This window comes from Oncorhynchus kisutch, linkage group LG9, assembly GCF_002021735.2.
Source record: "Oncorhynchus kisutch isolate 150728-3 linkage group LG9, Okis_V2, whole genome shotgun sequence".
NCBI lineage: Eukaryota > Metazoa > Chordata > Actinopteri > Salmoniformes > Salmonidae > Oncorhynchus > Oncorhynchus kisutch.
In genome coordinates, this window is record NC_034182.2 from 37,483,522 (window position 1) to 37,494,949 (window position 11,428).

The following is an 11,428-nucleotide window of genomic DNA, read 5'->3' on the forward strand; positions in this document are numbered from 1 at the left end:
TGATGGGTTAACACTAGCCCACATAGTACTACTATCTACCCCCCCCTCTCCCAGTGGTGTTGATGGGTTAACACTAGCCCACATAGTACTACTATCTACCCCCTCTCTCCCGTGGTGTTGATGGGTTAACACTAGCCCACATAGTACTACTATCTACCCCCTCTCTCCCAGTGGTGTTGATGGGTTAACACTAGCCCACATAGTACTACTATCTACCCCCTCTCTCCCAGTGGTGTTGATGGGTTAACACTAGCCCACATAGTACTACTTACTCCTCTCTCCCAGTGGTGTTGATGTTAACACTAGCCCACATAGTACTACTATCCTCCTCTCTCCCAGTGTGTGATGATGGGTTAACACTAGCCCACATAGTACTACTATACCCCTCTCTCCCAGTGGTGTTGTGTTAACACTAGCCCACATAGTACTACTACTACCCCCTCTCTCCCAGTGGTGTTGATGGGTTAACACTAGCCCACATAGTACTACTATCTACTCTACCCCTCTCTCTCCCGTGGGTTGATGGTTAACACTAGCCCACATAGTACTACTATCTACCCCCCTCTCTCCCAGTGGTGTTGATGGGTTAACACTAGCCCACATAGTACTACTACTCTACCCCCTCTCCCCCGTGGTGTTGATGGGTTAACACTAGCCCACATAGTACTACTATCTACCCCCTCCTCCCAGTGGTGTTGATGGGTAACACTAGCCCACATAGTACTACTATCTACCCCCCTCTCTCCCAGTGGTGTTGATGGTTAACACTAGCCCACATAGTACTACTATCTACCCCTCTCTCTCCCAGTGGTGTTGATGGGTTAACACTAGCCCACATAGTACTACTATCTACCCCTCTCTCCCCAGTGGTGTTGTGGTTAACACTAGCCCACATAGTACTACTATCTACCCCTACCCTCTCTCCCAGTGGTGTTGATGGGTTAACACTAGCCCACATAGTACTACTATCTACCCCCTCTCTCTCCAGTGGGTTGATGGGTTAACACTAGCCCACATAGTACTACTATCTACCCCCTCTCTCCCAGTGGTGTTGATGGGTTAACACTAGCCCACATAGTATACTATCTACCCCCTCCCCCTCTCCCAGTGTGTTGATGGGTTAACACTAGCCCACATAGTCTACTATCTACTACCCCCTCTCTCCCAGTGGTGTTGATGGGTTAACACTAGCCCACATAGTACTACTATCTCCCCCTCTCTCCCAGTGGGTGTTGATGGGTTAACACTAGCCCACATAGTACTATACTACCTCTCTCCCAGTGGTGTTGTGTTAACACTAGCCCACATAGTACTACTATCTACCCCCTCTCTCCCAGTGGTGTTGATGGGTTAACACTAGCCCACATAGTACTACTATCTACCCCTCTCTCCCAGTGGTTTGATGGGTTAACACTAGCCCACATAGTACTACTATCTACCCCTCTCTCCCAGTGGTGTTGATGGGTTAACACTAGCCCACATAGTACTACTATCTACCCCCTCTCCCCTGGTGTTGATGGGTTAACACTAGCCCACATAGTACTACTATCTACCCCCTCTCTCCCAGTGGTGTTGATGGGTTAACACTAGCCCACATAGTACTACTATCTACCCCTCTCTCCCAGTGGTGTTGATGGGTTAACACTAGCCCACATAGTACTACTATCTACCTCTACCCCCTCTCCCAGTGGTGTTGATGGGTTAACACTAGCCCACATAGTACTACTATCTACCCCCTCTCTCTCCAGTGGTGTTGATGGGTTAACACTAGCCCACATAGTACTACTATACTCCTCTCTCTCCCAGTGGTGTTGATGGGTTAACACTAGCCCACATAGTACTACTATCTCCTCTCTCCTCCCAGTGGTGTTGATGTTAACACTAGCCCACATAGTACTACTATCCCCCCTCTCTCTCCCAGTGGTGTTGATGGGTTAACACTAGCCCACATAGTACTACTATCTACCCCTCTCTCCCAGTGGTGTTGATGGGTTAACACTAGCCCACATAGTACTACTATTACCCCTCTCCCCCTTCTCTCAGGGTGTTGATGGGTTAACACTAGCCCACATAGTACTACTATCTACCCCCTCTCTCCCAGTGGTGTTGATGGGTTAACACTAGCCCACATAGTACTACTATCTACCCCCTCTCTCCCAGTGGTGTTGATGGGTTAACACTAGCCCCATAGTACTACTATCTACCCCTCTCTCCCAGTGGTGTTGATGGGTTAACACTAGCCCACATAGTACTACTACTATCTACCCCCTCTCTCCCAGTGGTGTTGATGGGTAACACTAGCCCACATAGACTACTACTATCTACCCCTCTCTCCCAGTGGTGTTGATGGGTTAACACTAGCCACATAGTACTACTATACTCCCTCTCTCCCAGTGGTGTTGATGGGTTAACACTAGCCCACATAGTACTACTATCTACCCCTCTCTCCCAGTGGTGGTTGGTTAACACTAGCCCCAAGTATAGTACTACTATACCCCCTCTCTCCCAGTGGTGTTGATGGTTTAACACTAGCCACATATACTACTTCTACCCACCCCTCTACCTCCCCCTCTCCAGTGGTGTTGATGGGTTAACACTAGCCCACATAGTACTACTATCTACCCCCTCTCTCCCAGTGGTGTTGATGGGTTAACACTAGCCCACATAGTACTACTATCTACCCTCTCTCCCAGTGGTGTTGATGGGTTAACACTAGCCCACATAGTACTACTATACTCCTCTCTCCCAGTGGTGTTGTGTTAACACTAGCCCACATAGTACTACTATACCCCTCTCTCCCAGTGGTGTTGATGGGTTAACACTAGCCCACATAGTACTACTATAACTCCTCTCTCCCAGTGGTGTTGATGGGTTAACACTAGCCCACATAGTACTACTATCTCCCCTCTCTCCCAGTGGTGTTGATGGGTTAACACTAGCCCACATAGTACTACTATCTACCCCCTCTCTCCCAGTGGTGTTGATGGGTTAACACTAGCCCACATAGTACTACTATATACTCCTCTCTCCCAGTGGTGTTGTGTTAACACTAGCCCACATAGTACTACTATCTACCCCCTCTCTCCCAGTGGTGTTGATGGGTTAACACTAGCCCACATAGTACTACTATCTACCCCCTCTCTCCCAGTGGTGTTGATGTTAACACTAGCCCACATAGTACTACTATCTACCCCCTCTCTCCCAGTGGTGTTGATGGGTTAACACTAGCCCACATAGTACTACTATCTACCCCCTCTCTCCCTGGTGTTGATGGGTTAACACTAGCCCACATAGTACTACTATCTACCCCCTCTCTCCCAGTGGTGTTGATGGTTAACACTAGCCCACATAGTACTACTATCTACCCCTCTCTCCCAGTGGTGTTGATGGGTTAACACTAGCCCACATAGTACTACTATCTACCCCCTCTCTCCCAGTGGTGTTGATGGGTTAACACTAGCCCACATAGTACTACTATCTACCCCTCTCTCCCAGTGGTGTTGATGGGTTAACACTAGCCCACATAGTACTATCTACCCCCCCCCTCTCTCCCAGTGGTGTTGATGGGTTAACACTAGCCCACATAGTACTACTATCTACCCCTCTCTCCCAGTGGTGTTGATGGGTTAACACTAGCCCACATAGTACTACTATCTACCCCTCTCTCCCAGTGGTGTTGTGTTTAACACTAGCCCACATAGTACTAATATCTACTACCTCTACCCCCTCTCTCCCAGTGGTGTTGATGGGTTAACACTAGCCCACATAGTACTACTATCTACCCCTCTCTCCCAGTGGTGTTGATGGTTTAACACTAGCCCACATAGTACTACTATCTACCCCCTCTCCCAGTGGTGTTGATGGGTTAACACTAGCCCACATAGTACTACTATCTACCCCCTCTCCCAGTGGTGTTGATGGGTTAACACTAGCCCACATAGTACTACTATCTACCCCTCTCCTCCCAGTGGTGTTGATGGGTTAACACTAGCCCACATAGTACTACTATCTACCCCCTCTCCCAGTGGTGTTGATGGGTTAACACTAGCCCACATAGTACTACTATCTACCCCCTCTCCCAGTGGTGTTGATGGGTTAACACTAGCCCACATAACTACTATCTACCCCCTCTCTCTCAGTGGTGTTGATGGGTTAACACTAGCCCACATAGTACTACTATCCCCCCTCTCTCCCAGTGGTGTTGATGGTTAACACTAGCCCACATAGTACTACTATCTACCCCTCTCTCTCCCAGTGGTGTTGATGGGTTAACACTAGCCCACATAGTACTACTATCTACCCCTCTCTCCCAGTGGTGTTGTGTTAACACTAGCCCACATAGTACTACTATCTACCCCCTCTCTCCCAGTGGTGTTGATGGGTTAACACTAGCCCACATAGTACTACTATCTACCCCCTCTCTCCCAGTGGTGTTGATGGTTAACACTAGCCCACATAGTACTACTATCTACCCCTCTCTCCCAGTGGTGTTGATGGTTAACACTAGCCCACATAGTACTACTATCTACCCCTCTCTCCAGTGGTGTTGATGGGTTAACACTAGCCCATAGTACTCTACTATCTACCCCCTCTCTCCCAGTGGTGTTGGGGTTAACTACACTAGCCCACATAGTACTACTATCTACCCCCTCTCTCCAGTGGTGTTGATGGTTAACACTAGCCCACATAGTACTACTATCTACCCCCTCTCTCCAGTGGTGTTGATGGGTTAACACTAGCCCACATAGTACTACTATCTACCCCCCTCTCCCAGTGGTGTTGATGGGTTAACACTAGCCCACATAGTACTACTATCTACCCCTCTCTCCCAGTGGTGTTGATGGGTTAACACTAGCCCACATAGTACTACTATACTCCTCTCTCCAGTGGTGTTGTGTTAACACTAGCCCACATAGTACTACTATACCCCTCTCTCCCAGTGGGTGTTGATGGGTTAACACTAGCCCACATAGTACTACTATCTACCCTCTCTCCCAGTGGTGTTGTGTTTAACACTAGCCCACATAGTACTACTATCTACCCCTCTCTCCCAGTGGTGTTGATGGGTTAACACTAGCCCACATAGTACTACTATCTACCCCCTCTCCCAGTGGTGTTGATGGGTTAACACTAGCCCCATAGTACTACTATCTACCCCCTCTCTCCCAGTGGTGTTGATGGGTTAACACTAGCCCACATAGTACTACTATCTACCCCCTCTCTCCCAGTGGTGTTGATGGGTTAACACTAGCCCACATAGTACTACTATCTACCCCCTCTCTCCCAGTGGTGTTGATGGGTTAACACTAGCCCACATAGTACTACTATCTACCCCCTCTCTCCCAGTGGTGTTGATGGGTTAACACTAGCCCACATAGTACTACTATCTACCCCCCTCTCTCCCAGTGGTGTTGATGGGTTAACACTAGCCCACATAGTACTACTATCTACCCCCTCTCCCAGTGGTGTTGATGTTAACACTAGCCCATAGTACTACTATCTACCCCTCTCTCCCAGTGGTGTTGATGGGTTAACACTAGCCCACATAGTACTACTATCTACCCCCTCTCCCCAGTGGTGTTGATGGTTAACACTAGCCCACATAGTACTACTATCTACCCCCTCTCTCCAGTGGTGTTGATGGGTTAACACTAGCCCACATAGTACTACTATACTCCTCTCTCCCAGTGGTGTTGATGGGTTAACACTAGCCCACATAGTACTACTATCTACCCCCTCTCTCCCAGTGGTGTTGTGTTAACACTAGCCCACATAGTACTACTATACCCCCTCTCTCCCAGGTGTTGATGGGTTAACACTAGCCCACATAGTACTACTATACTCCTCTCTCCCAGTGGTGTTGTGTTAACACTAGCCCACATAGTACTACTATCTACCCCCTCTCTCCCAGTGGTGTTGATGGGTTAACACTAGCCCACATAGTACTACTATCTACCCCCTCTCTCCCAGTGGTGTTGATGGGTTAACACTAGCCCACATAGTACTACTATCTACCCCTCTCTCCCAGTGGTGTTGATGGGTTAACACTAGCCCACATAGTACTACTATCTACCCCCTCTCTCCCAGTGGTGATGGGTTAACACTAGCCCACATAGTACTACTATCTACCCCCTCTCTCCCAGTGGTGTTGATGGGTTAACACTAGCCCACATAGTACTACTATCTACCACCTCTCTCCCATGGTGTTGATGGGTTAACACTAGCCCACATATTACTAATATCTACCCCCTCTCTCCCAGTGGTGTTGTGGGTTAACACTAGCCCACTAGTACTACTATCTACCCCTCTCTCCCAGTGCTGTTGATGGGTTAACACTAGCCCACATTTAGTACTACTATCTACCCCCCTCTCTCCCAGTGGTGTTGATGGTTAACACTAGCCCACATAGTACTACTATCTACCCCTCTCTCCCAGTGGTGTTGATGGGTTAACAGCTTAGCCCAATAAGTACTTACTATTCTACACCTCTATCCCAGGTGGTGTTGATGGGTTAACACTAGCCCACATAGTACTACTATACCCCCTCTCTCCCAGTGGTGTTGATTTTAACACTAGCCCACATAGTACTACTATCTACCCCCCTCTCCCAGTGGTGTTGATGGGTTAACACTAGCCCACATAGTACTACTATCTACCCCCTCTCCCAGTGGTGTTGATGGGTTAACACTAGCCCACATAGTACTACTACTACCCCTCCCTCTCTCCAGTGGTGTTGATGGGTTAACACTAGCCCACATAGTACTACTATACCCCCTCTCTCCCAGGGTGTTGATGGGTTAACACTAGCCCACATAGTACTACTATAACTCCTCTCTCCCAGTGGTGTTGTGTTAACACTAGCCCACATAGTACTACTATCTACCCCCTCTCTCCCAGTGGTGTTGATGGTTAACACTAGCCCACATAGTACTACTATATCTACCCCTCTCTCCCAGTGGTGTTGATGGGTTAACACTAGCCCACATAGTACTACTATCTACCCCTTTCCCAGTGGCTGTTGATGGGTTGTTTAACACTAGCCCACATAGTTACTACTATCTGACCCCCTCGCTCCCAGTGGTGTTGATGGGTTAACACTAGCCCACATAGTACTACTATCTACCCCTCTCTCCCAGTGCTGTTGATGGGGTTCACACTAGCCCACATTAGTACTACTATCTACCCCTCTCTCCCAGTGGTGTTGATGGGTTACCCACTAGCCCACATAGTACTTACTATCTACCCCCTCCTCTCCCAGTGGTGTGGATTTATGGGTAACCCGTAGCCCACCATTAGTACTCACTATCTACCCCTCTCTCCCAGTGGTGTTGATGGTTAACACTACGCCCCCCACATAGTACTACTATCTACCCCCTCCTCTCCCAGTGGTGTTGATGGGTTAACACTAGCCCACAATAGTACTACTATCTACCCCCTCTCTCCCAGTGGTGTTGATGGGTTAACACTAGCCCACATAGTACTTACTATACTCCTCTCTCCCAGTGGTGTTGATGGGTAACACTAGCCCACATAGTACTACTATACTCCCTCTCTCCCAGTGGTGTTGATGGTTACACTAGCCCACATAGTACTACTATACTCCTCTCCCAGGGGTGTTGATGGGTTAACACTAGCCCACATAGTACTACTATACTCCTCTCTCCCAGTGGTGGTGATGGGTTAACACTAGCCCACATAGTACTACTATACTCCTCTCTCCAGTGGTGTTGATGGGTTACACTAGCCCACATAGTACTACTATCTACCCCCTCTCTCTCAGTGGTGTTTATGAGTTAACACTAGCCCACATAGTACTACTATACTCCTCTCTTCCCAGTGGTTGTTGTGTTAACACTAGCCACATAGTACTACTATACTCGTCTCTCGCAGGGGTGTTGATGGGGTTAACACTAGCCCACATAGTACTACTATACTCCTCTCTCCCAGTGGTGTTGTGTTAACACTAGCCCACATAGTACTACTATCTACCCCCTCTCTCCGCAGTGGTGTTGATGGGGTTAACACTAGCCCACATAGTACACTATCTACCCCCCTCTCTCCCCAGTGGTGTTGTGTTAACACTAGCCCACATAGTACTACTATCTACCCCCATCTCTCCCAGTGTGTTGATGGGTTAACACTAGCCCACATAGTACTACTATCTACCCCCTCTCTCCCAGTGGTGTTGATGGGTTAACACTAGCCCACATAGTACTACTACTACCCCCTCTCTCCCAGTGGTGTTGATGGGTGAACACTAGCCCACATAGTACACTATCTACCCCTCTCTCCAGGTGGTGTTGATGGGTTAAACACTAGCCCACATGTACTACTATCTACCCCCTCTCTCCCAGTGGTGTTGATGGGTTAACACTTAGCCACATAGTACTACTATCTACCCCCCTCTCTTCCCAGTGGTGTTGATGGGTTAACAGTAGCCCACATAGTACTAACTATCTACCCCCTCTCTCCCCAGTGTTGTTGTGTAAACACTAGCCCACATAGTACTAATATCTACCCCCTCTCTCCCAGTGGTGTTGATGGGTTAACACTAGCCCACATATTACTACTATCTACCCCTCTCTCCCGTGGTGTTGATGGGTTAACACTAAGCCCACATAGTTACTACTATCTTTCCACTCTCTGCCAGTGGTGTTGATGGGTTAACACTAGCCCACATATTACTACTATCTACCCCCTCTCTCCCAGTGGGTTTGATGGGTAACACTAGCCCACATATTACTACTATCTACCCCCTCTCTCCCAGTGGTGTTTGTGTTAACACTAGCCCACATAGTACTACTATCTACCCCCTCATCCCAGTGGTGTTGTGTTAACACTGCCCACATAGTACTACTATACTCCTCTCTCCCAGGGGTGTTGATGGGTTAACACTAGCCCACATAGTACTACTATACTCCTCTCTCGCAGTGGTGTTGTGTTAACACTAGCCCACATAGTACTACATCTACCCCCTATCCCAGTGGTGTTGATGGGTTAACACTAGCCCACATAGTACTACTATCTTTCCACTCTCTGCCAGTGGTGTTGATGGGTTAACACTAGCCCACATATTACTACTATCTACCCCCTCTCTCCCAGTGGTGTTGATGGGTTAACACTAGCCCACATATTACTACTATCTACCCCCTCTCTCCCAGTGGTGTTGTGTTAACACTAGCCCACATAGTACTACTATCTACCCCCTCTCTCCCAGTGGTGTTGTGTTAACACTAGCCCACATAGTACTACTATACTCCTCTCTCCCAGGGTGTTGATGGGTTAACACTAGCCCACATAGTACTACTATACTCCTCTCTCGCAGTGGTGTTGTGTTAACACTAGCCCACATAGTACTACTATCTACCCCCTCTCCCAGTGGTGTTGATGGGTTAACACTAGCCCACATAGTACTACTATCTACCCCCTCTCCCAGTGGTGTTGATGGGTTAACACTAGCCCACATAGTACTACTATCTACCCCCTCTCTCTCAGTGGTGTTGATGGGTTAACAATAGCCCACATAGTACTACTATACTCCTCTCTCCCAGGGGTGTTGATGGGTTAACACTAGCCCACATAGTACTACTATACTCCTCTCTCCCAGTGGTGTTGTGTTAACACTAGCCCACATAGTACTACTATCTACCCCCTCTCTCCCAGTGGTGTTGATGGGTTAACACTAGCCCACATAGTACTACTATCTACCCCTCTCTCCCAGTGCTGTTGATGGGTTAACACTAGCCCACATAGTACTACTATCTACCCCTCTCTCCCAGTGCTGTTGATGGGTTAAAACTAGCCCACATTGTACTACTATCTACCCCCTCTCTCCCAGTGGTGTTGATGGGTTAACACTAGCCCACATAGTACTACTATCTACCCCCTCTCTCCCAGTGGTGTTGATGGGTTAACAGTAGCCCACATAGTACTACTATCTGCCCCTCTCTCCCAGTGGTGGTGTGTTAACACTAGCCCACATAGTACTAATATCTACCCCCTCTCTCCCAGGGGTGTTGATGGGTTAACACTAGCCCACATAGTACTACTATCTACCCCCTCTCCCAGTGGTGTTGATGGGTTAACACTAGCCCACATAGTACTACTATCTACCCCCTCTCTCCCAGTGGTGTTGATGGGTTAACACTAGCCCACATAGTACTACTATCTACCCCTCTCTCCCAGTGGTGTTGATGGGTTAACACTAGCCCACATAGTACTACTATACTCCTCTCTCCCAGTGGTGTTGTGTTAACACTAGCCCACATAGTACTACTATACTCCTCTCTCCCAGGGGTGTTGATGGGTTAACACTAGCCCACATAGTACTACTATACTCCTCTCTCCCAGTGGTGTTGATGGGTTAACACTAGCCCACATAGTACTACTATACTCCTCTCTCCCAGTGGTGTTGATGGGTTAACACTAGCCCACATAGTACTACTATCTACCCCCTCTCTCTCAGTGGTGTTTATGAGTTAACACTAGCCCACATAGTACTACTATACTCCTCTCTCCCAGTGGTGTTGTGTTAACACTAGCCCACATAGTACTACTATACTCCTCTCTCGCAGGGGTGTTGATGGGTTAACACTAGCCCACATAGTACTACTATACTCCTCTCTCCCAGTGGTGTTGTGTTAACACTAGCCCACATAGTACTACTATCTACCCCCTCTCTCCCAGTGGTGTTGATGGGTTAACACTAGCCCACATAGTACTACTATCTACCCCCTCTCTCCCAGTGGTGTTGTGTTAACACTAGCCCACATAGTACTACTATCTACCCCATCTCTCCCAGTTGTGTTGATGGGTTAACACTAGCCCACATAGTACTACTATCTACCCCCTCTCTCCCAGTGGTGTTGATGGGTTAACACTAGCCCACATAGTACTACTATCTACCCCCTCTCTCCCAGTGGTGTTGATGGGTTAACACTAGCCCACATAGTACTACTATCTACCCCCTCTCTCCCAGTGGTGTTGATGGGTTAACACTAGCCCACATAGTACTTCTATCTACCCCCTCTCTCCCAGTGGTGTTGATGGGTTAACACTAGCCCACATAGTACTACTATCTACCCCTCTCTCCCAGTGCTGTTGATGGGTTAACACTAGCCCACATTGTACTACTATCTACCCCCTCTCTCCCAGTGGTGTTGATGGGTTAACAGTAGCCCACATAGTACTACTATCTACCCCTCTCTCCCAGTGGTGTTGTGTTAACACTAGCCCACATAGTACTAATATCTACCCCCTCTCTCCCAGTGGTGTTGATGGGTTAACACTAGCCCACATAGTACTACTATCTACCCCCTCTCTCCCAGTGGTGTTGATGGGTTAACACTAGCCCACATAGTACTACTATCTTTCCACTCTCTGCCAGTGGTGTTGATGGGTTAACACTAGCCCACATAGTACTACTATC